This window comes from Apodemus sylvaticus, chromosome 8, assembly GCF_947179515.1.
Source record: "Apodemus sylvaticus chromosome 8, mApoSyl1.1, whole genome shotgun sequence".
NCBI classification, from domain to species: Eukaryota; Metazoa; Chordata; class Mammalia; order Rodentia; family Muridae; genus Apodemus; species Apodemus sylvaticus.
In genome coordinates, this window is record NC_067479.1 from 25,711,316 (window position 1) to 25,736,280 (window position 24,965).

General features: G+C 40.3%; 1 protein-coding gene across 7 annotated transcripts in view; it reads left to right on the plus strand.

Moving 5' to 3' along the window:
- Positions 1 to 24,965, plus strand: part of Klf12 (KLF transcription factor 12) — a 409,277-nt gene that overhangs the window by 35,729 nt on the left and 348,583 nt on the right. For 4 of the 7 annotated variants that reach the window (XM_052190795.1, XM_052190787.1, XM_052190791.1 and 1 more), the window contains exon 2: positions 683 to 738. The exons of the other annotated variants lie outside the window; for them this stretch is intronic. The gene's annotated coding sequence lies outside the window, so the exon portion shown is untranslated. The remainder of the gene's footprint in view (positions 1 to 682; positions 739 to 24,965) is intronic. 7 annotated transcript variants of the gene reach the window in all.

Genomic DNA, 24,965 nt, shown 5'->3' on the forward strand with positions numbered 1-24,965 from the left:
CATGGAGATTGAAAGCCAGTGTTAAAAAAGAGAGAAATCACAAGTTGGGGCAGAATGGAGCTGGCTACGTCTCGGAACCCTGTGACTTGGAAAATACCTAACTCCACAGAGGCATTAATAGCAAATGATGGATCCAGAGTGTGTGGTCATGGGAAGCAAGCACTGACTGAGAAATTCCTGGGTGTTAGACATTGCTTCTCTGCCCAGGCCTTTTCCTGCTACACAGCTACATGAAATGGGATAGCAGACACATAGGCGCTTATTCTGACTCGTGTGGGGAATTGCAGAGTGAAATGGAAGCCCGTGTATGAAAGTACCATGCGCGCCATTTCTTTTCTGTACATGAAAATCAAGTAACATCATCTTTAAAACCCTCCACATTGTAAAAGTCACTGCCCCCCACTTTCTCAGTTCCCCAGAAATAATATTAAGGTATAGCTAATTGGGTAATGAATAAGGTTATAAGCCTTTCTTCCCATCCTTTTCTCTCTTGTGTGCATATGCATGTGAGAGATAGATGCTTATGAGTATAGAATGCATATCCTGGAGATATATGTATACAATATTGAAAATCACGCATTCAGGATTGCTATATATTGATTTAAATATTTAAATGCATATGTGAATAACTTAAATACAATATCTTCTAGTAGTCATCTGTTTTTTTTCTTCATTGTTTTAGATTACTGTGCCAAACAAGCTCCGAAATCTTTGAGGAAAGCAGTCATTTTCTCAGGAGTAAGTGACTTTTCAATAAATATCAGGTTAAAATATGAATGGCAGATTGATATTTAAATAAAAATAGTGCTCACTTAGATTATATTAGCTTGTTATGTGGGTTGTAGCCTTATATATATTCTCTTCATATGTGGATATATATATATATATATATGTACATATATATATATACACACATACCCAAAATATACTTACATAATTTGTAGTCAGTCCTTAACTCTGTTTTTGTTTTTTAAATGTTTTTTAAAAATCCATAAGACAAGCACTAAAATATTTTTACAACTTAATATAGGCAATAATATAATACTTTATATTATTCAGAACAGCTATTGTGGTAGCTTACAATTTACAAAAAAAAAGAATTATTTTTTATCAACTATAACACTAGGTGGTCTCATCTATGAGTTTGATATTTTATTTGTATTTTATTTTGAGTAATATGCTCAGACTGTCAGATTCATAGAACTAGAGTTTGGGTAAAATATTTGAAGTTGAAAAAAAAAAGACTTGGACATAAAATTCTGGGTGAAGCCCTTAGACTTTGTTCAACACACGTGGGGACAATCTAGTTTTCTGTTCTTCAGAAATAGGAGTTTTAGCACTGCTGTCCCTAAGATTATTTTCTGCTCCATTTACCCACTAATATTTTGTTTCCATTCATGTGTTGATAGATATTTGGAATGTTTCCATCTTTTGCGTATTGTGAACTGTGCAGCTGTGAATGGGTGGATGCGAATTTTGTGTGGACACCTCTTTTCAATTACTTTGCGTCTACAGTGTGTCATGTGGTAATTCTGTGTTCATGCTCTTGGGAAGCTGTCATCCTGTTTTCTGGAGAGGTTCAGCCATGTTAATTTCTATCAGCCATCTGTGGAAGGTTCTAGCTTTTTCACTGCCTTTTGTCTCCTTTTGGATTATAGACATTCTAGTGGTTATAGCCAGCATCTCGTTGGTTTTGATTGGTATTTTTCTAACAACCACTTATGCTCACTTTTTCCTCATTTGCTTCTTAGCTATGTGCCTGTCTTCTAAGAGTAGGTGTTTATCTTTTGCACATCCTTTGCTTTTCCTTAGGTGGTTTGCCTTGTGTTTGCTGAGCTGGAAAGTTCTTTATATACTTACTTTCAATAGTAAGGCCTACCAGAGATACAGTTTTGAAATAGTTTCTTTTATTCTGTAGGTTGCCTGATGGCAGAGTATTCTTTATAGACATTAATTTTGATGAAGCCTAATTCGTCTTTATTTCCAACAACATGATTTGTCTTAGAGAAGTTTGTGGTTCACTGGAAAATAAAGGGAAACATGTGAAGAGCTCTTGTATTTCCCATCTACATCCATGCACAGCCTTTCCTGCTGTCTTCATGCTCCCCAGAACTGTGAAGTTGCTGTCACTAGTGAACACACATCGACATATCCTTATCACACAAAGTAAATATCTGAGTCTTGGTATTGTTCTCCTCATGACTTTGGACAAATTTATGTTAAGGTATATCCATTGTTAGTATCATACAGAACCTTTTCATTGTCTCGAGAAGACTTTGCGTTATCTCCACCTCTCTCTTCCTTCTTCTTCACTGACTTTCTGGGAGCCTTTCAGGCATTCACATTTGCATTCATCAGTGCCAGAACTTGGAAACAACCCAAGCCTCCTGTGCTATATGAATGCATAAATAAAATTTGAACAGGTGGGTAATGAAATATCAATGCAAAAAAAGTACCTGACCGCTTGGGGAGACGTGGAGGAAACTTGCGTGCATAGTTCTTGGTGGAAATGACAGTACAACTTACCGTGTGATCCTCTACAAAAGCAGCATGGCAGACACCATGCTTTGTTGTTGGTTTTTCTTTTTTTTTCTTTTTTTCTTTTTTTCTTTTTTTTTTTTGTTGTTGTTGATAGTTGTGGATTGAATGTCAGATTTAGAAACCATTGCCAAATCTGAAGTCATGAAAAATGCATTCTTTATATTTTTGGCTAAGAATTTTGTCTTAGTTTTGACATTTAGACCTTTGATCTGTTTTGATGGACTCTGTAGAAGTGGTTTAAGGTAATTACTTGCAATCAGGTCTTTGCTTCTGAATATCTGTCTTCCCCAACACCATTGATTAAAAAGATGATTCTTCGGCTGTGGGTGCAGCTTGGAGGCCCTGGATTCAACCTTCAACAATAAAACACAAGATGCTGCTAAAGGAATCCCAATGTATTCCTTTTATTTTTAAATATCTGATTAGCTTTTGTTGACATTATTTCTAGACTTTTGTTTCTGGTCCACTGGTGTGTGTGCTCATGCTAGCACCCCACACTCTTATTTGTCAATTCTTCCCTGTAAGTTATTTTTGTTTGTTTGTTTTAAAGATAGGGTCCTGTATCCCATACTGACCTAAAGTTCTGAAGCCAGATCTTGAGTTCATCACCTTTTGCCTCACCGTCAAGGCTGTGCTACTACACTGATCTTATATAACATTTGAAACTAGGCCTTCTTTAGTTCTTATTTTTGAAGAGACTTTTGGCTTTTCTGGATCCTCTGTGACTTCATATGATTTTAGGATCTTTCTATCTCTCCCTCTTTCTTACTCCCAATGAATTTCCACCTTCTTCTTCCTAGGAGCTGGTTCCACAGGCAACAACCTGTGATAGTATGTGTGTTTGTAGATTTTTAAATGCTGTGGAAAATTTTCTTTCCCACTCCTATAGCAAAGACACTGGATTTGTCAAGAATGATCTCAATCTTACCAAATATTCTTATTGCATCTCTTGATATGAAAAGTTGTTCAATGACTACTTTACAGGTGTTAACCAACCTTACACTCTTAGGATTAGTCCCACTTGATGGCAGGTTACATTGATTTTTTTTTTTTGTATGTTTCTGGATTTAGTATATGGGTTAGTTTGTTTATGATTTTGGAATAGTTTTTATACATATTCATAAGAGAAATGCTTTTCTGGTGAGGTCTTTGTCGTATTATGCTCTCTAGGAAGAAGGAAGCAGTTGGATTGGCCTGTGGGCATGTCTGTGGGGCATTTCATTGATGGCTAATTATTGCAGGAGAGCCCACTGCAAGGGGACGCAGTGTCCTTGCCATCCCTGGGCACAAGTGTGCTTGAGGTGTCTAAGAAGGGGAGCTGAATGTGAGCCTTGGGAGCAAGAGAGTCAGCAGCACTCCTCCGGGGTCTGGGATTCACTTCCTACCTCTTGGTTTCTTCTCTGACATTCCGTGATGACAGACTTTCACTTGGAAGCAGGAGAAGAAATCACCTGTTCTTTCCACGTGCTGCTCTTGGCCAGAGAATAGGGAAGCAAGTGAGAACAACCATGATTCCTCATAAGGAACTTTAGCATTTCCTCTACCTCTTGCGTTCATGATCTGTTCTTGTCGTCATTGTCATCGTCGTCATCATCATCATTAAAACACTGTAAAATAGAGCATGTAGAATTCATGTTGTCATCGTCATTGGCCAGAAAACAAATCTGCGTATTGAAAAATCCCATTTGTAGGTCTCTCTGATAGCAGAAAATATCTTTGGTCTTTAAAATGGCAATCCTGTGCTCTTTTGCAATTCAGTTTTGCACATTGAAGTGCCATCTGAGCCCATATGATTTCTAAATGATCCTTTTGTTCTTTTATCCTTTGGTATGTCAGAGTAGAAAAATGGTAGTCACCTAAAAAAAAATTTTCATTGTTTCTATAGTTATTGTGATCACCGGTCAGTCTGTGTTACTGTGGTATCAGGCACACTGTACTCTGGACTTTGACTGTTGACGTCAGTCTCATTGTGCCATCTGAGCATCAGCTACTTTCATGCATGAGAGAGTCCTCGAGATTGTGTGTTTCAAAACCATTCTGCGGCCTGGAGAGATGGCTCAGCGGTTAAGAGCACTCACTGACTGCTCTTCTGAAAGACCAGAGTGCAAATCCCAGCAAACCACATGGTGGCTTACAACTATCCCTAATGACCTCTGATGCCCTCTTCTGGTGTGTCTGAGGATAGCTACAGTGGACTTACATATAAAACCATTCTGCAGTCTTGCCTCAGACCTACACAGCTTCTGACAGAGACCCAGGGTTGACTGGGTCACTTGTTCTTACTGGTGCGTGACATCCACGAGGTTCTGATGCCAGAAATCATGTAGTTGTTTCAGATTATCTGAAACTGGCTCCTTAGGTTGGGCTTTCTTTCCTCTGTTCAGGAGGATGTGTTGTCAAAGTGAACTCTGGGACATCTCACAGTCCTGTTACAATGCCTCATCCTAAGAGACACATCACTAAAACATTTCCAGAGAATACATGACTGGGAGGTACAGAGGGCAGACTAAGACTTGCAAACCAAACTGCTCCCCAGTAGTCATAAGCCTCCTTCAAAATGAAAAGATTAGTGCTCAGGGAAGAAGCTTTCAAACAAAAGTTGCTTTCCAAAATGTTAAGCCATTATATTTATATGAAACATCTTAAAGCTTATCTTTTGTAATCATCTGTATAATTATATATAAATATATAAAACAGCCTAAAAAGTAAAATTTTAATGATTTCCTGCAGTTTTTACTTTTTGGAGATAATCATATGCCTGAGTTAAGGGTTAAGGAATTTCTAATTCAATAATTATACTTTTACTCAGATGGTGCTTTGTATTATAGATTTCTCAGGGTTATTCTGACATTATTCACCAGAATTGCTTAAGAATCTATGGTAAGAAATCCCAGAGAACTAAATCAGAATCTCTGAAAATAGTGAGTGCCAGGATTTGCCATTTTATCAAGTTCTCCTTTCAGTTTTGGCAGACTCTAGTGTCAGAAATGCCCTGGCTGTGGGCTCAGCCCGGGGCTCTGAACGTCTGGCCTGAGCCCTGCTGTCACTTTAAGGGCATTTCTTAGACCTCTGTAAAGACACTTATATCTGCAAATGGGGATGATGTTAACAGTAGCAGCTTCAAGAGGTGTGAGAAATCGACGACTGCTCTGTAAGCCAGTTAGTGTCACATGCGGTGTGCCGCAAGTGCTCCTGGGCTGGTGTGAGCAGGGTACTGTAGCAGTGTCTGTTGGAGTGCTGATCTTGTGCTGTGAGAGTCACCTGAGAAAGACAGTCTGGATCATCTATTTGCTGGTTTGTTTGTTTGCTGTGGTGTGTGTGTATGTGTGTGTGTGTGTGTGTGTTTGCCTATCTACACAATCGAATGTCTGCCTATGGATGTAGGAGCCAGAGGAAGACATTGGGTTCCCTGCTAGATCACTCTCCATCTTATACTTTTAAGACATGGTTATCTCCCTCCCTCTCCTCCCTGCCCCCTCCCCGACAGATCTGGAGCTCATGATGGTTTAACTAGTCTGTCTTGTTAACAAGCCCCAGTGGTCCTCTTTTCTCTGTTCCCCGCCCCCAAACACTAGGGCTGGAGGTGCAGATGGCCATGCCTGATCTCTGCCATGGGTGCTGGGGATTTCGAACTCAGGTCTTCCTGCTCACGCAGCAAGTGCACTTACTCACTGAGCCATCTTCTCTTCTCTCAGACTATGCATTTATGTTAACTTCCAAATAGAATTTTATGTGGCCCTTGGGCAAAATCATGCTAACTCCAGGTCTATAGCTTTCTTTTGTAAAGTGCTTTGAAGAATTATCAGTCAGAATGGGAGTCTCTGCTCTTTCCCCTTATCTTGTTTTCCTCACTGGCCTCCATCTTTCTCTCTCTACTCTGTTTTCTTTAGCTTTTTTTTTTTCTTTCTCTGGGAGCCTATAGCCTTTGCCTTGGTTTCTGGCTTTATTCTTGCCTCTGTCCTGATGGTTTAATTAGTCATGGTATACAACTATCGTCTATTACTTTGGGCCAATAACTACCACATTGTTTAACATTACATGTTAAAAAAAAAAAAAGACTTGCCAAGAACAATACTGGAAAGACTTGATAGTCCTTTGTTGGATGTTTTTATTAGCACATTGGTTCTCCAGCAAGAGAACAAAGTTCTCATACCCTGTTTCTCTGGTTTGTTGTATTGCTGGCTCTGAAAGAATTTTATTGTTTGATACAGTAGATAAAATTCCTCTGGTATTTCCTACTTAGTCTAAATTTGGAATATAACTAGAATGTTTTTGGGGGCTTTATTGTTTCCTAGACCATCTATTTAAATGCTGCCCTAAAGCAAACATGAAACACTGATTGTATCTAAGAATAATGTGTGTAGCTGAGAAGCAGGTTGGATTTCATTGGCATTTCTATAACCAGGCACAGACCAGTATTCCCATATGCCATTCAGTAAGTTCTAGTGACTTAAATCTTGGTATTTGTATAGTGGGGACTTCTTATCATCTGTTTTTAAAAAGTGATGGGAAGAACTTGACTTTGAAAAAGATTATTTTGGAAACAGAGCCTCATGTAGCCAGAGTTGGCCTTGATCTCTGAACTCACTGTTTAGCTAAAGGTGATCTAGTGATTCTACTGCTGTTACCATCTAAATGCAGGGTATAGATGTGCCCCTTTATTGGTGACCGAAAGAAGGGCTTTGTGTGTGCTATGCAAACAAAACAATTAGCCAACGGATCTATATACAACAAGGTAGACCTTAAAATGTAATGGAAATCTTTCTAAAGGGTGGCTAAATAGCCATCAGGAAGCGGAAGAGCCCTGATCTATCACTGAACAGAACAGATTAATCTAGTAGTTGGTCTTCTTGCCTCTGATAAAATGAGGACATATAATATTACATATTGAGACTAATGTAGAATTAAAAAAGTATCATCCCTTTTACAAGGAAGTGATGATTTGATGTCTATTTTATTTTCCTTTTGTCGTTTATCAGAAAGTATTTAATATTTGCTCCTGTTCTAGTTAGCTTTGACTGCCAAAGTGACATAGCCTGGAGTCATCTGAGGAAGAAGTCACAATTGAGAGGTTAATCAGCTCAGACTGGCTTGTGGGGAAATCTATGGGGAATGGTTTTGACTTTTGATTGATATAGAAGGTCCCTGCCCACTGTGGGTGACACCATTCCCTGGACAAGATAGGTTATATAAGAAAGCTAAACAAACAGCTTTTCACTATGATTTTCACAATAGGTTCCAGTTTGTGTGTCTGTACTGACTTCTCTCAGTGATGGAGCTTGAAGTCAAAGCCAAATAAACCATTTCCTCTTCTAATTTTTTGTAGGAGTGTTTATTATTATTATTATTATTATTATTATTATTAGCAACAGACTGAAAACCAGAATACTCAGTATCCTCAATATTTGCTGGGTTCTGAGAAATACTGACAGTTACTGAGTTGAATCTAAATTATTAATGAACTTAACATTTGTTGCATATGAAAGCACTGAGTTTGCCACTGATATTTGCTTATATTCATGGTTTTCTCCATCTGCAAGCCCCCAGTAACTAGTCCTGATCATGTCCCTGCACCTTACTCTGAATGATCCCAACTCTAAACATCTCATGCCTAGTTGAGATGCCACCACCTCCAAGAAGCTGTCAAAACTGAGAAAGAATGGGGAGGTATGTGAAGGATCTGGTAGCAGTTAGTGGGTCTTCCCACTAACACTTAGAGACGTCCGTATATAAAAGTGAGTCCATTTGATTCTTCTTGAAATAAGTTCAGGTAGGTTTATACAAATTCCTAATTTATTCCTTATGTGCAGTCACTTGCACTTTGGTGGCCATGCCTTTTGGTGCTGGGGCATTTGAATGCTCTGTGTACACTGCTTTATTTCCCTTTAGTCGCATGCAGTAACCAGTGATAAACCTGTTCCCTTTAAGTTACTACACTTGATCTTAGCCAAAAGGCCGAGAAGCGATGTTCCCTTTAAGTTAAGGATCTTCGTGGTATAGTTTAACAATGGGTCATGTTTTTTAAATAATTTTTCATTTCCTTGTAGGTTCTTGTCATATTTGCCTTGCTTTATTTAAAAATAATAATTCTATTGTGCTCTTAAATTTGTTTCTTTCTTTAAGCACTAACCTGACTGTAATCTGTCCCCACCCCTCCACCCCAGGATTTGTTTGCTCAATCGTGGAAAAGGAAAACTCCTTTCCTTCTTTTGAAGTTGAATTCTGTGCTTGCAAAAGGGCCAGTTAAATCACGAGAGATAAAAGTTATACTGACAACCTTGGATGTTCCCCGCCCTTTTGCCAGAAATAGCAAACCAGATACTCATCTTGGACTGAAACATGTACGCATTCATATTCTCTCAAAAGCTCTTACATTTGGTCACTCTGCCTGAGCAAAATTCCGCTCACAGTGTGGGGTCTGCAGGGTGGAGGATTAGGCCCTCCCTAGGGTTGGAAGTGAAAGGGTTTCAGAAGGAAGAAATCATGGTGCCAGATGAGCAGACAGAATTGTGCTTTCCCTTTATTGGCTGTTTAAATTAATGGGTAAAAATATTAGCCATACACTGACAATAATACTGGTATTGCCTTAAGATTCAGTTTTTAGCCCTCTTAATATGTTTGACCAAGATGGAAATAAGTTTACTTTGCAAAGAGGACATGGTTTATGAGTATGTGAATGAGTGTATGTTACAACAACTGTGTGCAGATGCATTTATCTGTGTGAATTTGCTTTTGAAGGGACATAGAGACAGCATAGTACTTGAGTGAAAACGTGTTGTTTTCCCTGCGTTAGCTCGTCTGCAGGCTTTGGGGCATGTCTAGACACTTTTAGTTTGCAGACTGACTGCAGGCGCTGGGAACGAGAGGGCATAGTTATCCAGTTGAAGTTGGTCATTTCAATAATTAAGATGGCTCCCTTTATGACACTCTCTGGCAGGGGCAGAGTGGAGGAACGGGTTACTGTAAAGAGACAAAGGGAGGCCTCTCACATTCTCATTCCCAAGTGGACAGCCAACCCCATCACTCGTCCCCTAACTCAACTTTGCATAACTGAAGCTCTGCAACTATTTAACCAATAAAAACTCCTTCCCCTACTTCCTCTTAATTACCTCTCTACTTTCTGTTGCTATGGATTTTTTTTTAACTATTCCAGAATCTTTTATTAGTAAACTGTGTAGGATTTTTATTTGGTTTATTTACATTGCAATAGAAAATAGCATGTGCAACACTCTAAAATATTTCTTGGAAAAGTTTGTCTTTTACGACATATATGTGTGTGGAACCTGCATGATTTTATGTGTGCCACGTGTTTGGAGAAGCCTATGGAGAACAATCGAGGCATTTGAGTCCCCTGATGGACATTATAGCCAGTGGTTAGCTGACCTGTGGATGCAGGGACATAAACTCGGGCCTTCTGTAAGAACAGCCAGTGCGTATAACCACAGGGCCATGTCCTTATCTCTAAAAACTTTGTCTTTGATAAACATTTACAGAGGATGTTTTCTTTGCCTTTCCCCTCTACCTTTGAAGGGAGTTTAGCATTGTCTGATAGCTTAACACCCAGGGACAGCTGGGCATGGTAGCAACTGCACCCAATGGAGCTAAAGGAGGAGGCTGACATGTTAGAGGTTAGCCTGTGCTACATAGCTAGATGGTGCTTTAAAGAAAAGGCGGGGTGAGGGAGGCTTTATAATCTCAGAGAACTTATTTCTGCTGAAGGTAGATTGTGAAGGAAACGTGATTAGTGGGAAAACATTAATTTTGAGGTACCCTCATAATTTCAGGACTGTACGTGTCGTAATTTACCTGAGGTATGCAGGGCTATTTGGCATCATTAATCAGAGCATTGGAATCATTGCTCTGAATGCTTCATTTACTTTGCGTCAGAATGTTAGCCACACAATAATAGAGAATAAAAGGACATCATTAATTACAGCCGAGAGGCTCACGCGCGTGAGTATGTGTGTGTTTCCATTGTCAAACAATGAAGGGAATTTAACAGAACATTCCTTACAAAAGAGATGATTTAATTAAACCAGAGTATTAGACTCACTGTGATTTACAATCACATCTGCTAACAGTTTTAAGTAATACTTAAGTAACTTTCTCAAAGCATTGCCCCAGCCAGCGTCTTCCATCTCCAGATGGAAAGATGTTTTAGTAGTGGGTTTGTGTCTTTTGGGTTAATGGTTGCTGTGTTTTAAAGAAGAGTGAGGAGGTTCTGAAGCAGGTTCCATTCCCTTACAGATGAGCACTGGAATGGAAATAGTGATGGAGAGAACTCTTGTGAAGAGGGACAATTGCACATAGACACTTCTTAGATTCGATAGACACATTCAGTGAAGTATTAGGAGACAGAGTCTGAGTATAGAAACTGGCAGCTTTTCTAGATACCAATAATCAAGTTGCTGGGAATAGTCAGGAAAACTATCCATTAATAGCTGTATTTAAAAAAAGACCCCAAATCCCAAAACAGTATACATTTAAGCTTAACCAAATATATTAAGTCAGTACCATGGAAAAAGTAACAGAATGCATTTGAAAACATGGAAAACAGTAGAAAATGGAAAGCCCTCATATTGATGAATTGGGAGGCTTAATATTATCAAAATGGCTGTATAACTAAAATGATCAGCATACCTCTTTCAGAACTTCAGATTTTCACCAATGTAGAAAAATAAATACTTAAATTCAACACAGAAACACAAAAACAGCCTTAGATAGCCAAAGCTGTCCTGAAGAAATGCAGCCATAATGGAACTATCAGAGAACCAGACTTCAAACTCTACAATAAATCCATAGCAACGAAACACATATGAGTCCATTAGGAAAACACATTATCCAGGAAAAATCCCATCCAACCATGGCCATCTTATGCTTGACAAAAAGACCAGAAACATACAGAGGGGAAAAGACTCTTTATGAAGGGGCGCTGAAAAACAGTAAAACCATATGCCAAAGGCTAGACCACATCTCTCACTCTTCACACAATTCGACTCTAAGTGGATCAGGCCTTAATATAAGACCCGAAACTTTGAAACTGTTAGAAGCAAACACATGGAAACACTTCAAGATTTCTCAGAATAGGGTCTTTGTAGCTCAGGAAATAATAGTAAGGACTGATAAATAGGATTGCATAAGATTTCAAAAACCATCACAACAGAAGAGAATAAAGAGACAGCCTAGAGAATGGGAGGAGTATTTATCAACTGAGGATTAATATGTTGAATTCATAAAGATCTCAAGAACGTTAACACTGGCTAAAAGCACTGGCCGCTCTTGCAGAGGTTCTGAGTTCAGGTCCTAGTACCCACAATGAGGCTCATGGTTTCCTATAACTTCAGTCCCAGGGGGCCCAGTGACCTTTTCTGACCTCTTCTAACACTGCACACACATATACATATAAGCAAAGTAATTATGCACATAAAAAAGGAAAAAAATAAAAATTACATACCAAATGAGCAAATAATCCAACGAATAAATGACAAAAATTAACACCAGATACTTGTCCAATAAAAATACACAAATGGCTGATAAATATATGAAAAAACGTGCAACATCTTTAACTGTTAGTGAAATGCAAATAGAAGCTACATTGAGATCCTATCACATCAATGAGAATGGCTACCAAGAAACTGTAAAGGTTGGTAGAGATGTGAAGAGAAGAGATGTGTACAGTTTTGATGGGAGTGTAAGTTAGTATAGTTACTATGGATATTAATATGCATGTTCATCAAAAAAATTCAAATTTCAGCTACCATATGATTTATTTCAGTTATTGCTATACACATCAAAGTATCCAAGTCAATATATTTACAGGGAGAACACCAAACCTGTGTTTATTGGAACATTATTCAAACTAGCCAAGATCTGTAAACAATAGAGGTGCCTGTCAGAGGATGAATTAATACAAACACGTGGCATGTATACACAATTTTGTTTTATGAAAACAAGAATGAAATTGCTGTTGTAAGAAAATTAACGGAGCTGGAGATCACCGTGTTAACTGCACAAACAGTCTCAGAAGGACACGTGCTGCATGTTTTCTCTCATATGTGGCAGTTAGTGAGCGAAGATGTCAAAGTGAAAAGAAGACCATCAGTGGATATGAGAAGGGTGGGTGGGGAAAGTGGAAGGACCCCACGAACGGTAACAGTGGGGTGAGTGTAAGCAGAGCCCCTTATATGTATATATGGGAACGTTACTCATAGTAAAAATGAAAGAAAAAACCCCCTCCAGTTCCCAGTGCTTCCAGATAAGAAGCTCTCAGCACATTGGTTGTCAGGGTGCCAGACCTCTTGGACTTCTCTGTAACTATTCTTTGCCTCCTCTTTTGCCCTGGGTAACTGGGACTTCCACCCAAAACAGCACAGAACAAACAAAATTGGATGCTGAGCTAGGCCTGGTGGCTCATGGCATGCCAGTGCTGGAAACAGTAGGAGGATGGGTCTTTTAAGGCTATCCTGGGCTAAGTGACAGCTCAAACAGTACTGAGCTCTGTGAAACCCCTTCTCCAAAATAAGGACAGGGATAGTCCCAAACCCCACAGTGTTTATCGTAAGGTTATGAAATAAGTTGTTTCTTCTTAGTCTAAAGGGCGGGTGAAAGAGGTGAGGCTGCCCCGCTTTATTTCTGGGTTTAATAATTAGTAAAAGACAAATAGGCACTTTTGGGAAGAAGAGAAACACAGATGGGGAACATTAAGCCATTTAATGCTGTAAGCAAAAGTTAGTGGCTAACTGAGTTTTTGAGATTCTTAGAGAAGTTCATCTCCAGGAGTTCATTCTATGTTGCTGTTAGTTTTTAAGCCACAGTATAGTTGTTGTGTTGTTTCTTACACATCACTTTCAGTTCTTTTCATAATGAAGTTGTCATGTACAACTTTTAGAGCTATTTTTGAGTGACCTAGCCACGCATGCTCCTCTCACAAATGCCGTGGTGGGGACTGGTACTCAGAACTGCTGGCTCTTGGGTCCATACCTGTGTACAGAGTGTCATATTCCATGACCAGTTGACTTAGTCACATTTCTGCCTCTGTTACCAGTGATGGATGGCATTAATGATGACAACAGTTTAATGCTCATTTTCATACTCTCAAATTTCTATATGTAGAGAGTGGTGTTGAAAAGTGGCTGGAACAAAAATTCTTTCAGTATACAATATACTCTTGATATTAGAGGTGTCAAAAAGTGAGGAAATTAAACCTTTTTGTAAAATACTTCAAGCCCATGCTTGGATATGTCTGCCCCTAAAGCCTGCTGTTGAAATAGTGTGGTAGTATTGAGCCATGGTGCTTTGAAGGGATGGTTAGGTTTCAAGGGCTGCTCCTCATGAAGTGGAATTAAGGACAACTCTAGAGGCTTTTAGCCGTATACTGCTGACTTCCTGTTCCATTCTCTCACCTCCTGAAGACACAGAATTTGTCCCCTGTGAGGTTTCAACCACCTGGGACCATCTCTCATGCAGAGATCCTGGTCTGTTGGATGACTTGTGCCTTGACATGGACCTGCAGCCTTTACAAGGAAGCAATTATATTTCTGGTCTTTATAAATTGCCCAGAGTAGGGGAGTTTGTTATAGTTTCCTAGGCTCAGATGTGCAAGTATGAATATATGAATACAACGGCTGTGCTGGTTTGTTTTTGTCACTTTAACAAAAACAAGAGTCACCTAGGACGAGAAGACCTCAGCTGAAGAATTGCTTAGCCCAACTAGGTCAATAATCATGTCTGAAGATACTCTCTTTATTAATGATTGATGTGTGTGTGGGAGGGTTCGTACACTGTAGGTAGGTGGTCCTGGGATGTATTAGCAGGATGAACAAATCATGGAACGAAAGGCAGTAAACAGTGGATATCACCATTGTCTCGAGTTTAGTCCCTGTCTCCAGGTTCCTGCCTTTGAACCTTGAAGTATGAATTGTGACCTAGAAGCCAAATAAACTCTTCCCTCCCTCAATTTCTTTGAGTCAGAATTTTATCACAACAACAGAGAATCAATGTACAACACTTATATCTTAAATTTGTCAAACATCAAATCTTGAAATCTTATATAGAGTGAATAAATAGAGAGATCATTCACACTATATGCAGGTCACCTATTCCAAACCCATAATCTCTTTACTTTTAGTAGTCACAGAATTGGGTAGCAGCATAATGACTTTTTAAGACATTAGAAAGCCTTCCTTTAAAAAGTGTATGTGGTATTCAAGGACATCTGGCTTGTTTTCAGTTTTGAGCTACAAAGAGAAGAATTTAAAACTATAGCTAATTATAACAAAGTCTTTCAATTAGTGTCAGACCGGTGCTTGCAAACCTTTCATTAGATTGTGATTATTTCTCAGACCTTAGGAGACGGTGTTTCTGCTCCCCGGCTGAGCAGGTTTCCTGTACTGAGTCCCTGTGTGGACATGTGGCTCTTTTCATGGTGTTGGGTCAGCATTGTCCTGTTTCTCTTCTTGTATTTGTGAGTTCAGCAGGAGGAAGCTAATGTTGTATGAGGTTCACATAGTGCAATGAGAAGTTAAGTGTGCAAGTGTCTCTCAACTGTGGGTTAGATGTCTGTTTTACATTATCTAATGCACAAAGCACAATGAGCAGAAAATATTAACTTAGAGCTTTCTTTGAAGCTAGCTTTGGGACTGAGGATGTAACTGATAATCGACTCCTCGCCTAGCATCCATGCAGCCCTGGGCTCCATCCCCAGCACTACATAAAGACATGGTGGGAAATGCCTGCAATCCCGATATCCTAGAGCTGGAGAAGGAAAGATCAGAAAGTCAAGGCCGTCCTTACGTGTGTACTAAGTCAGAGTGCACTTTGGGTTACAAAAATATCTTGTCTCAAAAAGATTAAAAGAAAAACTGTAATGGAAACTTGAAGCTTCCCTTTAAGCTGGTTTATCCTTTCTGTGATTCGATCTGTCAAGGAATGTGACTGATTAAATCAAAAGGTAGCTTAAGAAATGGAGAATGAGTCCAGATTAAATCACTAGCCAACACCACTGAAGCTCACTTGCTGTCCAATTATCTTTCTGTCCTTGGTACTTAAGCTAAGTGCTCGTCCTGCTGGGTCCCATCCTACTTGTCTTCTCTTTATCATTTATTAAGCGCTTTTTTTTTTTGCTTGTTTCATATTCAAAGAATATAAATGTAGTTTGGAATCCCTCTTACATTTCAGTTGGCAAAGGGTACCTAGTAAATATTTGTTGAATCAAATGGCATTGCAGCTGAGTCTCTTGGCATCCTGCTGAGCTGCGTGCCTGGGATCCTATGTAGAAAAGTAGCCTTTTTGGGAATCTAGTAACATTCCAGGCATCCTGTGTCAATTCCCCATTTCTTTGTCTCTTTCCCCTTTCATATTCAAGGGGGTAGCAAATTTGACCCGGCTTTAGCTCTCAGAGCAAGTTGGTTAAAAGTTAAAACGTTGGTTGGTCATAACTCAAAGACCTACTTGAAATCCTGCAACTACAGAATTACTACTAGTGAGGTCAAGTTAGACAACAAAGGGAAAAACAAGAATCTAGTCTTAAATCAAGGAAGGCAGTCCCAAAGCATCTACTGTGCTTGGAATCCTAACTCATATTTGATCCTGAAACCTTCCCCCCCCCCCCGCCCCGGGAGGCTGGTCACAGGAAGGCATGCTGTGGCTGTCACTGGGTGGAATCTGCTTTCTGTGCTGCCCTGTGGCTGCTTCCAAGTTTTAGAGGTGGCATGGGACATTGGAAGGCTATGGCGCAATCTTCATGTGTCCCTCCATTTTAAAGAATGAGACATTAGCAAAGGGGAGGTCTATATTGCTTGGAAAGCAATTCTTTTCCATGGTTTCTTCACTTTTTCTAGACTCTCAGCTAACTCATAGAAGAAAATATCATTTAACTAGTCATAAAAGGTCATATTGCTGGGTTATGTATGTTGTTCTAGTGACCGTATTGGGAGTAGAGTGGGAGATAGGAAGATTGCAAGGTTTGTTAACTAGGTGCTACTTTTCTTTGAGCCATCGCTGGCACAGTCAGCATGAGTGGATTTATATATGTAGAGGTAAATAGAATTAACTCCATTGTGGGGAGGGATTTCCAGCAGGAAGTGGAGCCATGGGAGCTCTCTGGCTGTTATTTCCCTCTTAGTCTTGCATTAGTTGAAGGGCCTATTGGAGTTGGTTTTTTCTATTTCACAAATACATTGTTTTATGAACGTGTGTGTATGTGCCTTTTAAGGCTCATGTTTGTCTGGGAACCTTGTACGTGGCCCAAGGGAGCAGCTTCCCTGGGACCACCATTTGAACACAACACAACTTCCTAAATTCCTGTCTCTAACTCAGCAGCTTGGCCAGCTCAATTCAAAGAATCAGCAGAGTCCAGTGACTGTTGACAGAGTGTTTCCTTAAGCAGGAGGTAGCAGGATTTGGAACTTCCCATGTCTCAAATAAATCTGAGACTTGTGGAAGTGCAAAGGTCAGCACTGCTGTCTGAGTGTACCAGCCCCTCCCCCAATCCATGGCAACAGGCTTTTTGAAAGAATCTATTTTTTCAAAACTATTTTTAATCCTTTGAAAATCATATATAGTATATTTTAATCATAATCTTCCCTGCCTTCCCACTCCACCCAGAGCTACCCTACCTCCCTACTTTTTTCTTTAAGTTTGGTTTGTGTGGCTAGAATTCTGCACCAGAGTATGGTCTGCCAGTCCAAGAGTGAAAGAAAACAGACTTCCTTTCTCAGCAACTCTTAGTTGCCTGTAGTTGCCCAGCTAGGGACAGGACTCTGTTTCCTTCTCCTTGCCTCCATGCTGAGATTTTGTCTGGCTTGAGTGTGTGTAGGTCTTGTGCATGCTGTCACAGTGCCTGAGTTCGTATGTGTTGCTGTCCCTTTGTGTCCCCAAAACATTGTTCCTTTGTAGTATTCCACTGCCCCAGGCTCCTAATCTTTCCACTCCCTTTTCCACAATAATTTCTGAACTTGAGAGCAGTGTGATATTGACACTGCACTTAAGGCTGAACACTTCACAGTCTCTATTGTTTGAAGGATGACCAGTTGTGGGTCTCTCTGCTAATTGCCATTTGCTTCAAAAAGAAGCTTCTCTGATAAGGGATGAGTGATGCATTAATTTATGGATTTAACAATTCATTAGGAATTGGTTTACTACTATGTCCATTTAGCAGAATAATAGCATTGGGCTCTCCCCTAGGGACCATGACCTATCTAGCCACAGACTCTTGTCCCTGATGATGATTGCTAGGTATGGGTTTCATCTCATAGGACAGGCCTTAAATCCAATGAGAATGCCTTTACTCCCATGACATTTGTGCCATTATTGTATCTGTGTATCTTGCCAGGGCAGTTGTTATTCTCACCACATGTGTAGCTGGATAAGACTGATCATCACATTTCTCCTGTTACCATGAGTATCATCTCCTTAGCACTATGAAAGCCAGCTAGGTGGAATGACCTTTGCAGGTCACTACTAACTTATATTTAAAAAGTAACAGCTCTAACCTATTGTCTCCACCCTCCCCCAAACATCCCTGCCCCCAGAACTCCAAAAGGAAATAATGAGCTAATTATATGGTCATATCACCTGCTTGTAGATAATCTTGAACATTGTGAAAATGTGGCAATATGAAATCAATTAATTTAAGAAAATTAAGTTTCAAAAATTGTAAGGGATATTGTGATTGTGTCTTACTTCTTTCTCTCTTTTTGTGAGCTATTTCTAACAATGGTTAAGTTCTTGTCTTTATAATTATTGATATAATTTATATAAATTCCATGAAGATATTACAAGTGTTAAAAATTTAGGGGCTTGCAGAAACCCATTTGTGTCTGTTTCATGGTTCTCATATTTTCATTAATTTTTCTTTTAAATTTCTTTTTAGTTAGTATGTGCTATGCACAAGCACTCTAAAAGATATCAGCAAGATGCAACAATTGTGTCTGTGGACATTGCCCTAGAAATGATAGTTAATGTGTTCCCCATTGAAGCCAATAAGACTTTGTACCCATGTCCCCAGCCTCTAAATTATACATGATGATCAGAGACTCATCTGATCAAAGTGCTGAGATGAAGTGACTCAGGAGTACTCACCCTTAAACAGGACATGGATATCAACCCCATCTCCATCTTCCAAGGCCCAGGGAACATCATAGAAGGGAGGGAAGAAACAATTTTAGAGTCAGAAGATAGAGAAGAGTGTTGTGGAATGGTACCATCCAGATCCGACACTGCTGTTGCAGTAGTCAGTAACGCACAGAGTTGTGGGTACCTGCATGACACTGGGCACTCTGACTTCCTGTGACAGATAAAAGACTGTGATCCTAAAGACTTTGACCAAGCTGCAGGAGACATCATTGTCTCTAATAGTGTAACCACTGGGGGACAGGGTGGGAAGAAGGGTTTCAGAGAAGGCTGCCAGAGGGTAACGAGGGGCCGAGTATGATTATGATATGTCCTATATATGTCTGAAACTGTCAAAAATACAGAAAGAGCTTCATAAAGACATGCTTTTGGAACAGTGGATCTCAACCTGTGGTTTGGCGAGGGTGACATATCAGACATTCTGCGTATCAGATATTTATTTGCATTGCAATTCCAAACAGTCACAAAATTACAGTTAGGGAGCAGCAACGGAATAATTTTATGGTTGGAGGTCACAACAGTGTGAGGAATTATAATTAAATGGCTATAGCATGAGGAAGGCTGAGAGCCATTGACTTGAATCATAAGAAAAGCGGAGTATAATCTGGGGTAAAGGTGAGTGGCAGAGCTTTGGCATTGTTGGCTTTGCTTCCAGGTAAACTTGCATTTCTACTCAGGTATCTCCTGTGAAGAGAAGACGGGAGTTGGGGAGAGGTCATCTTGGGGATCTAAGCCCTACCCCTGCATTCCGCCTTGGGTGCTAAGTTCCTATGGCAGAATATCTGATCATTTCTGAAGGAGGGAGAATGTAAGAGATGCTGCTGATTCATTACCTGGTGTCGTACACTTTTCTGCCAATAATCAGAGAGCTGCTCATTCTTTCTTTTCTATCAGTATCAATTTAACATAATAGCAATCACAGTGCAGCACTGCGCTCTGGTCAGTTTTGTAGCTCGGGGAAGGGGCTTGGATCTTAATTTCTTTTAACTATTTGGTGTCGAATCTATTTCAGTCCATCGTTTATTCACTTGTTAAAAACTTTATGTGCTGTAACAAAGTTTAGCCTTACAGATTACAGCCTGAGGCTGTTGCTAACGGTATTCCCTACTAGCCACATAAAATAATGATTAATTCCCTTTCTTTTATTTATATTTTCCTCAGGTTTAGTGAAACACTCCTGAGGTAATGGTCAAATTGCAACTAGGAGTCCACTTAGGATTTGGCATGTTTTAGACAGACAAGCACTGTGCCATTTTTATATGATGGAATCCATGTTGCCAGCATTAGCAATTGTAATCTTTATCACAGCAAGATGTGATCTTATTATCAGCATCTTAGTTCCATAAAGGCAATGGTGTGTGCTTTATTAGAAGTTCATTTGGTGATGCCTGTTTTTGCTACTGTGTATGTATGCATGCCGTGTGTGTATGTGTGTGTGTGTGTGTGTGTGTAAGAATATATTAAGGTTGATAGCCTGTATGAACTGCTTCTAATGACTCTTGGTCTCCTGCTATTTGTTGTTGCTGCTTCTGTTTATGTCCTTGTGTTGTATGTATGTGTGTATAATATATCTGTGTACAGCGTATGTATATGTGTGATTTGGGTACAAGCACATATGTGGCATATGTGTAGTGGCTTGAGCATGATGCCAGGAGGCCTACTCTCTCATATTTCACTGTTACCTTTTGAGGTAGGTCATCTCACTGAACCTGGAGCTAGGCTGGTGGCCTTCAAGTCCCAGCCATGCTCCTTATTTCCCACAGCTCTGGAGTTAAGAACAGATGTGGCTACATCCAGCTCTTTATGTGGATGCTGGGATCCAAACTCAAGTCCTTACACTTGCAAAGGAAGTTTTCTCACTTCCTGAGTTATTACTTCAGCCTCTCCTAAGCTTATTGTATAACGCTTATATCTCCTGAGCTATGCTGTCTGTGTGAGGAAACTGAAACTAGCATCTTTCACTCATTGATGAAGGCAATGTTCCAGGCCTGCTGTAAAGTCCCAGGAGAGGCCATGTGTGAGCCTCTGCAGTCCTTCTACAGCAAGAAGGTCCCTCCCACAGGGAGGAATGGTGTAGCACCTTAGATAACTATCTGGAAACCAAGAAACCCCTCAGTTATCTCCTCAGTCAATCTGTCGTCCCCTTGCCTGGAAGCATCTCTCTCTCCTTTGGAAGCATATCTTCATCTCCCATCCTGCAGAGGACCAGTCGTCTGGGCCGGAGGCTGTTGCTGACAGCACTGCTTATGATCTGCCTCTTTTCCTCCAGATGAAATGTCTAAATTTGTTTGCTTCTTCTCTGTTAGTTGTGAATTTTGAGACAGAGTCTTGTGTAGGCCAGGCCGGCTGTTGACTCAGGGTACATGTTTTAAAGCGCCTTCCTTTACCCTGCTTCCCTCTCAGGAAACAAACTTCCCTCCCTCTCATCTCTCCTCAGCTGTAGGAGAGCTCCTCAGCAGAGCTGTCTCTGCTTCCTTGACCTCCGTTTGCCCTCTGACCCAAGCACTTGAGTGTGAACACCTTCTGGGAAACTCACACCATGGCCCATGGCTTCCCAAGCTGCTACATGCTGTGTTCTCATGATGTCACACCTGACCTTGCTTTAACTTACTGCTTGTCGCTTGTTGGTTTCCTTCCCTTGGTGGCACACCCTTCACTGCTGCTGCTTCCTCTAACCCCCCATCTGTCCTGTCCACAGTTTCTCCCTTCATCCCTCCCATTGTGCTATAAGAACTTTTCAGCTCAGTTTGCTAGCAGGGAATCTGAGATCAGAGCACCAGCATGGCCAGGTCCTCGTGCAGATGGCCAAAGTGTCCCTGTCCTTTCACAGGGCGAAAGGTGAATGAAGGGGTTCCTGGGGCTCTCTCAGTCTCTGCCTCTGCTTTGGCTCTCACTCACCCTCTGTCTCTCTGGCACTGGGGATTGACTAAGGACCTTGCCTAGAGTTTACTACACAGCTACAACCCTGGCTGTGGGCTCTCCTTTACTGGGGCACTAAGCCTAAACTACATGGTCCCATTGCAATTGCATTATCTGCCACCACGGTGAAGATGTAGGAATTTGGGGAGACCACTCATGCATCCAGTACATCAAGCAGAAAGAGCGAAACCATGATCATCAATGTCTTAGGCTTGTGGTAGGAAGTTTAGAAAAGGGCCACTCCAGGTAGACATTAGGTGAGATAGACCACCATGACAATGTCTGGATGATTCCTTCCATAGAAGCTCTTGTCTACAACCCCTTGCTTCTTTTCTATATGTCACACACCAGTTTCACATCCTGGCAGGAGTGGATTCTCATTTCTTGCCTCTAAAGCTGGTCTTTCAAAGGCTTTCTCCTCCCCACTCCGTACTTTCTATATTTGTTTCCATGGGTAGGCCCATTTTTGCCACAAGGCTCGTGTTCTGTCTTAAATTGTCACCTTCGTTTTTTTTTGAGAATTGAATGTAGATAATCAAGTGTTAGCTACCCATTTCCTCCTAGATATAATGTAGAACATTTCAAACTAATGTTCTGTGTTGTATTCATTGTCTTCGTGTCCTAATATATAAAATCCCCAAACCTGTTGATCCTTTGGGATTTTTATTCCATATACTTTTCTCTACCCTCAAGTCACCAAGTCCTGTTGATTTTCCATTTTGTTATATTAGTGGTGTATCATTCTACTTTTTTTCTGAACAGTTTTCAGAATCATGTCTTGGTTCCCTACCTTCTCCATACCAAGGCTGGTACTGTCTCTTACAGTACTCAACTGTGCTTGGAGAGTGACTACATTAGTAATCACTTTGTATCTGAAGGCCTAGGCATAATGTCATGGACATAGTGGATAGGGCCACACTAGGAAGGTGGTTTTGAGTTGTATAAGAAACCAGACTAATCAAGCCAGTAATCAGTATTCCTCTGTGATCTCCATTTCAGTTTCTGCCTCCATGTTCCTTTCTTGAAATCCTTTTTCTTAAACCATGGACTGTAACTCTGTAAGATAAGAGGAGCCCTTTCCTTTACAAGTTGCTTTTGGTCCATGTTTATCACATAAAAGCATATTTGGTCATGTGTTATCATTCTTACCGAAGTCATTCTCCTCTGGATTGTCCTTGGGTTCATTTCTTAAAAGTGAAGTGGAATTTTGAAGCTATTTGTGGTGCATTTTCCCCATTGTTTTGCAGATATCCACACCTTATTCAATAGCTGGAGAAATGCTGTTTTCCAGTGGGCTCATCTGGGAACATTGTCACAGCAATTAATTTGCTTTCCATGGATACTCTGCTACTTTTCTAATTCTTATGTCACAGTTTTTAGTCATCCTTCAATTAAAACCAATCATTACAATATGGTATTACCGAATAAACAGGTTTACGATTTTAAAACTACTTTAATTATGGTATGCCTCTATGGATGGGAGCAAAGGATTTCAGTGTGCTCAAAGGAGCCACCTGTTTGGAAGCACTCCAGGTGCATCAGTCGGTGTGATTCACAAAGGGCCTGGAGATCATTGCTTCAGCTAGGGAGCTAGCTCAGTGAATGCGGCCTGTAAGATCCTACCATATTTGTTAGACTAGTGCTAAGGAGGGTGTGAATCTCTGCGACTTGGCATTATGATAACCAGAGAACTCAGTACAGTCCTCCCCACCTTCTTGTGCATTCTTCCTGAACATCATTCATAAAGATGTCCAGCACCTGTCTCCCAGACATCTTGAAGCTTAGGAAATGGATTCCCTGTCATTCTCTCATACTGTAACCATAGCAATGTGTAGATTTTAGATCTACTCTTTGGTTTTAGTCTGCAGTGAGTTAGTTGGCATTTCGGGATCATATCCAGACACTAGAGATGCCAGAGTTGTGTGGATGATGTTTTATTTGGGGTCATGGTTTGAGAAGGCTTAGTCCCTGAGTACTTGGTCCTCTAGGTGTGAGTGAGAGAGCACATGGTGGAGAGCTGTTTACCTCATGGCAGAGGAAAGCAAACAAGAGGAAGTGGCTTGGTCAAAAATAAGCCCTTCGAAGGCTTAGCCCAGTGTCCCAAATTCCTTTTGTTAGGACCCACTTCTTGAAGGTTCCATCTCTTCCCTGGAGCCCTAGAGGCTGTCCAACCACACTCTTTAACGTGGTCATTGGGAGTCACTCCTCATCCATCTACAGGATACTGTAAATGTATTAGGTAGTGGACAGTCTGTCAACCCTCAGACAGTGAGTGCTCAGTTATACTATGTAATTAGTACCTATTGTTTAGAGAACTGAATGGACAGACACTCACTAGTTGCTTTGCTTTTTGTAGGATGCATTGCTACCTTTTATATTTGCCAAACTGTCAGTTGACTGTACCATGAGTCCTTAACTCTTACATGTAAGTTGGGTTTTTTGTTTGTTTCTTTGTTTGTTTGTTGTAAATATCTGACTTAATAATTAGGTTTAGACTCATCCTTAAGATAATCAGTTTGAGTTTCTGTACCTGATTTCATATTTTCAATACCTTTCTTAAGACAGATCAAGAAAATCATCATTTTGCATGCATACTTTTCCATTTTGCAAAAATCAATGTACTTTAATTTTATTGGCCTTTATTTAGTGAAGCAATGTTTTTGTTTTTGTTTTTTAATTGACTTTGGAGCACTTCACAAGGTTACCTAAATTCTTTCTTGGCAGGCTTGATTATTATTTTGTACTTGACTCATTAAACTTTGAAAGTGTGTGTGTGTATGTGTGTGTGTGTGTGTGTGTGAGAGAGAGAGAGAGAGAGAGACAGAGAGACAGAGACAGAGAGAGAGTGTGTATGTGTGAGTGTATTATGTGTGTGTGTGTATGTGTGTGTGTGTGTGTGTGTGTGTGTGTGTGTGTATATTGCTTAACAGAAGAGATCTCTTTTTATTTTCTTAATGCTGTTGATAAGATAGGCTCTGATGTACCTCGGGTTAGTTGTTATGTAGACAAAGATAGCCTTGAGTTCATAATCTTCCTGCTTCTACCTCTCAATCCTGCCACACCATGCTACACTAGAATTGCAGTTTTTGAACAGCAGTTTTCTGTTTGCATCCTTCCCCAGTCTGCCCCTAAGTATCTGCCCACAGCCTGCTCCTTTGATCCTTATCTTAGGCAGGGAATAATCTCTTTAAAATGCACTTCAAAGTACCTGTGGTTTATTTGCTTAAAGCCGTACATTTCTCTTTGAAAAATAATGTCTCCTTTTTAAAGATTTGACTTGTGACCTTTATAGCAGTTCTCCAAGGCTGGAGAGATTAGCACCTTCCAAGCCAAAGGCCTCTTTCCCAGTGAGTAATTGTCTGTGAGTTTTGCCT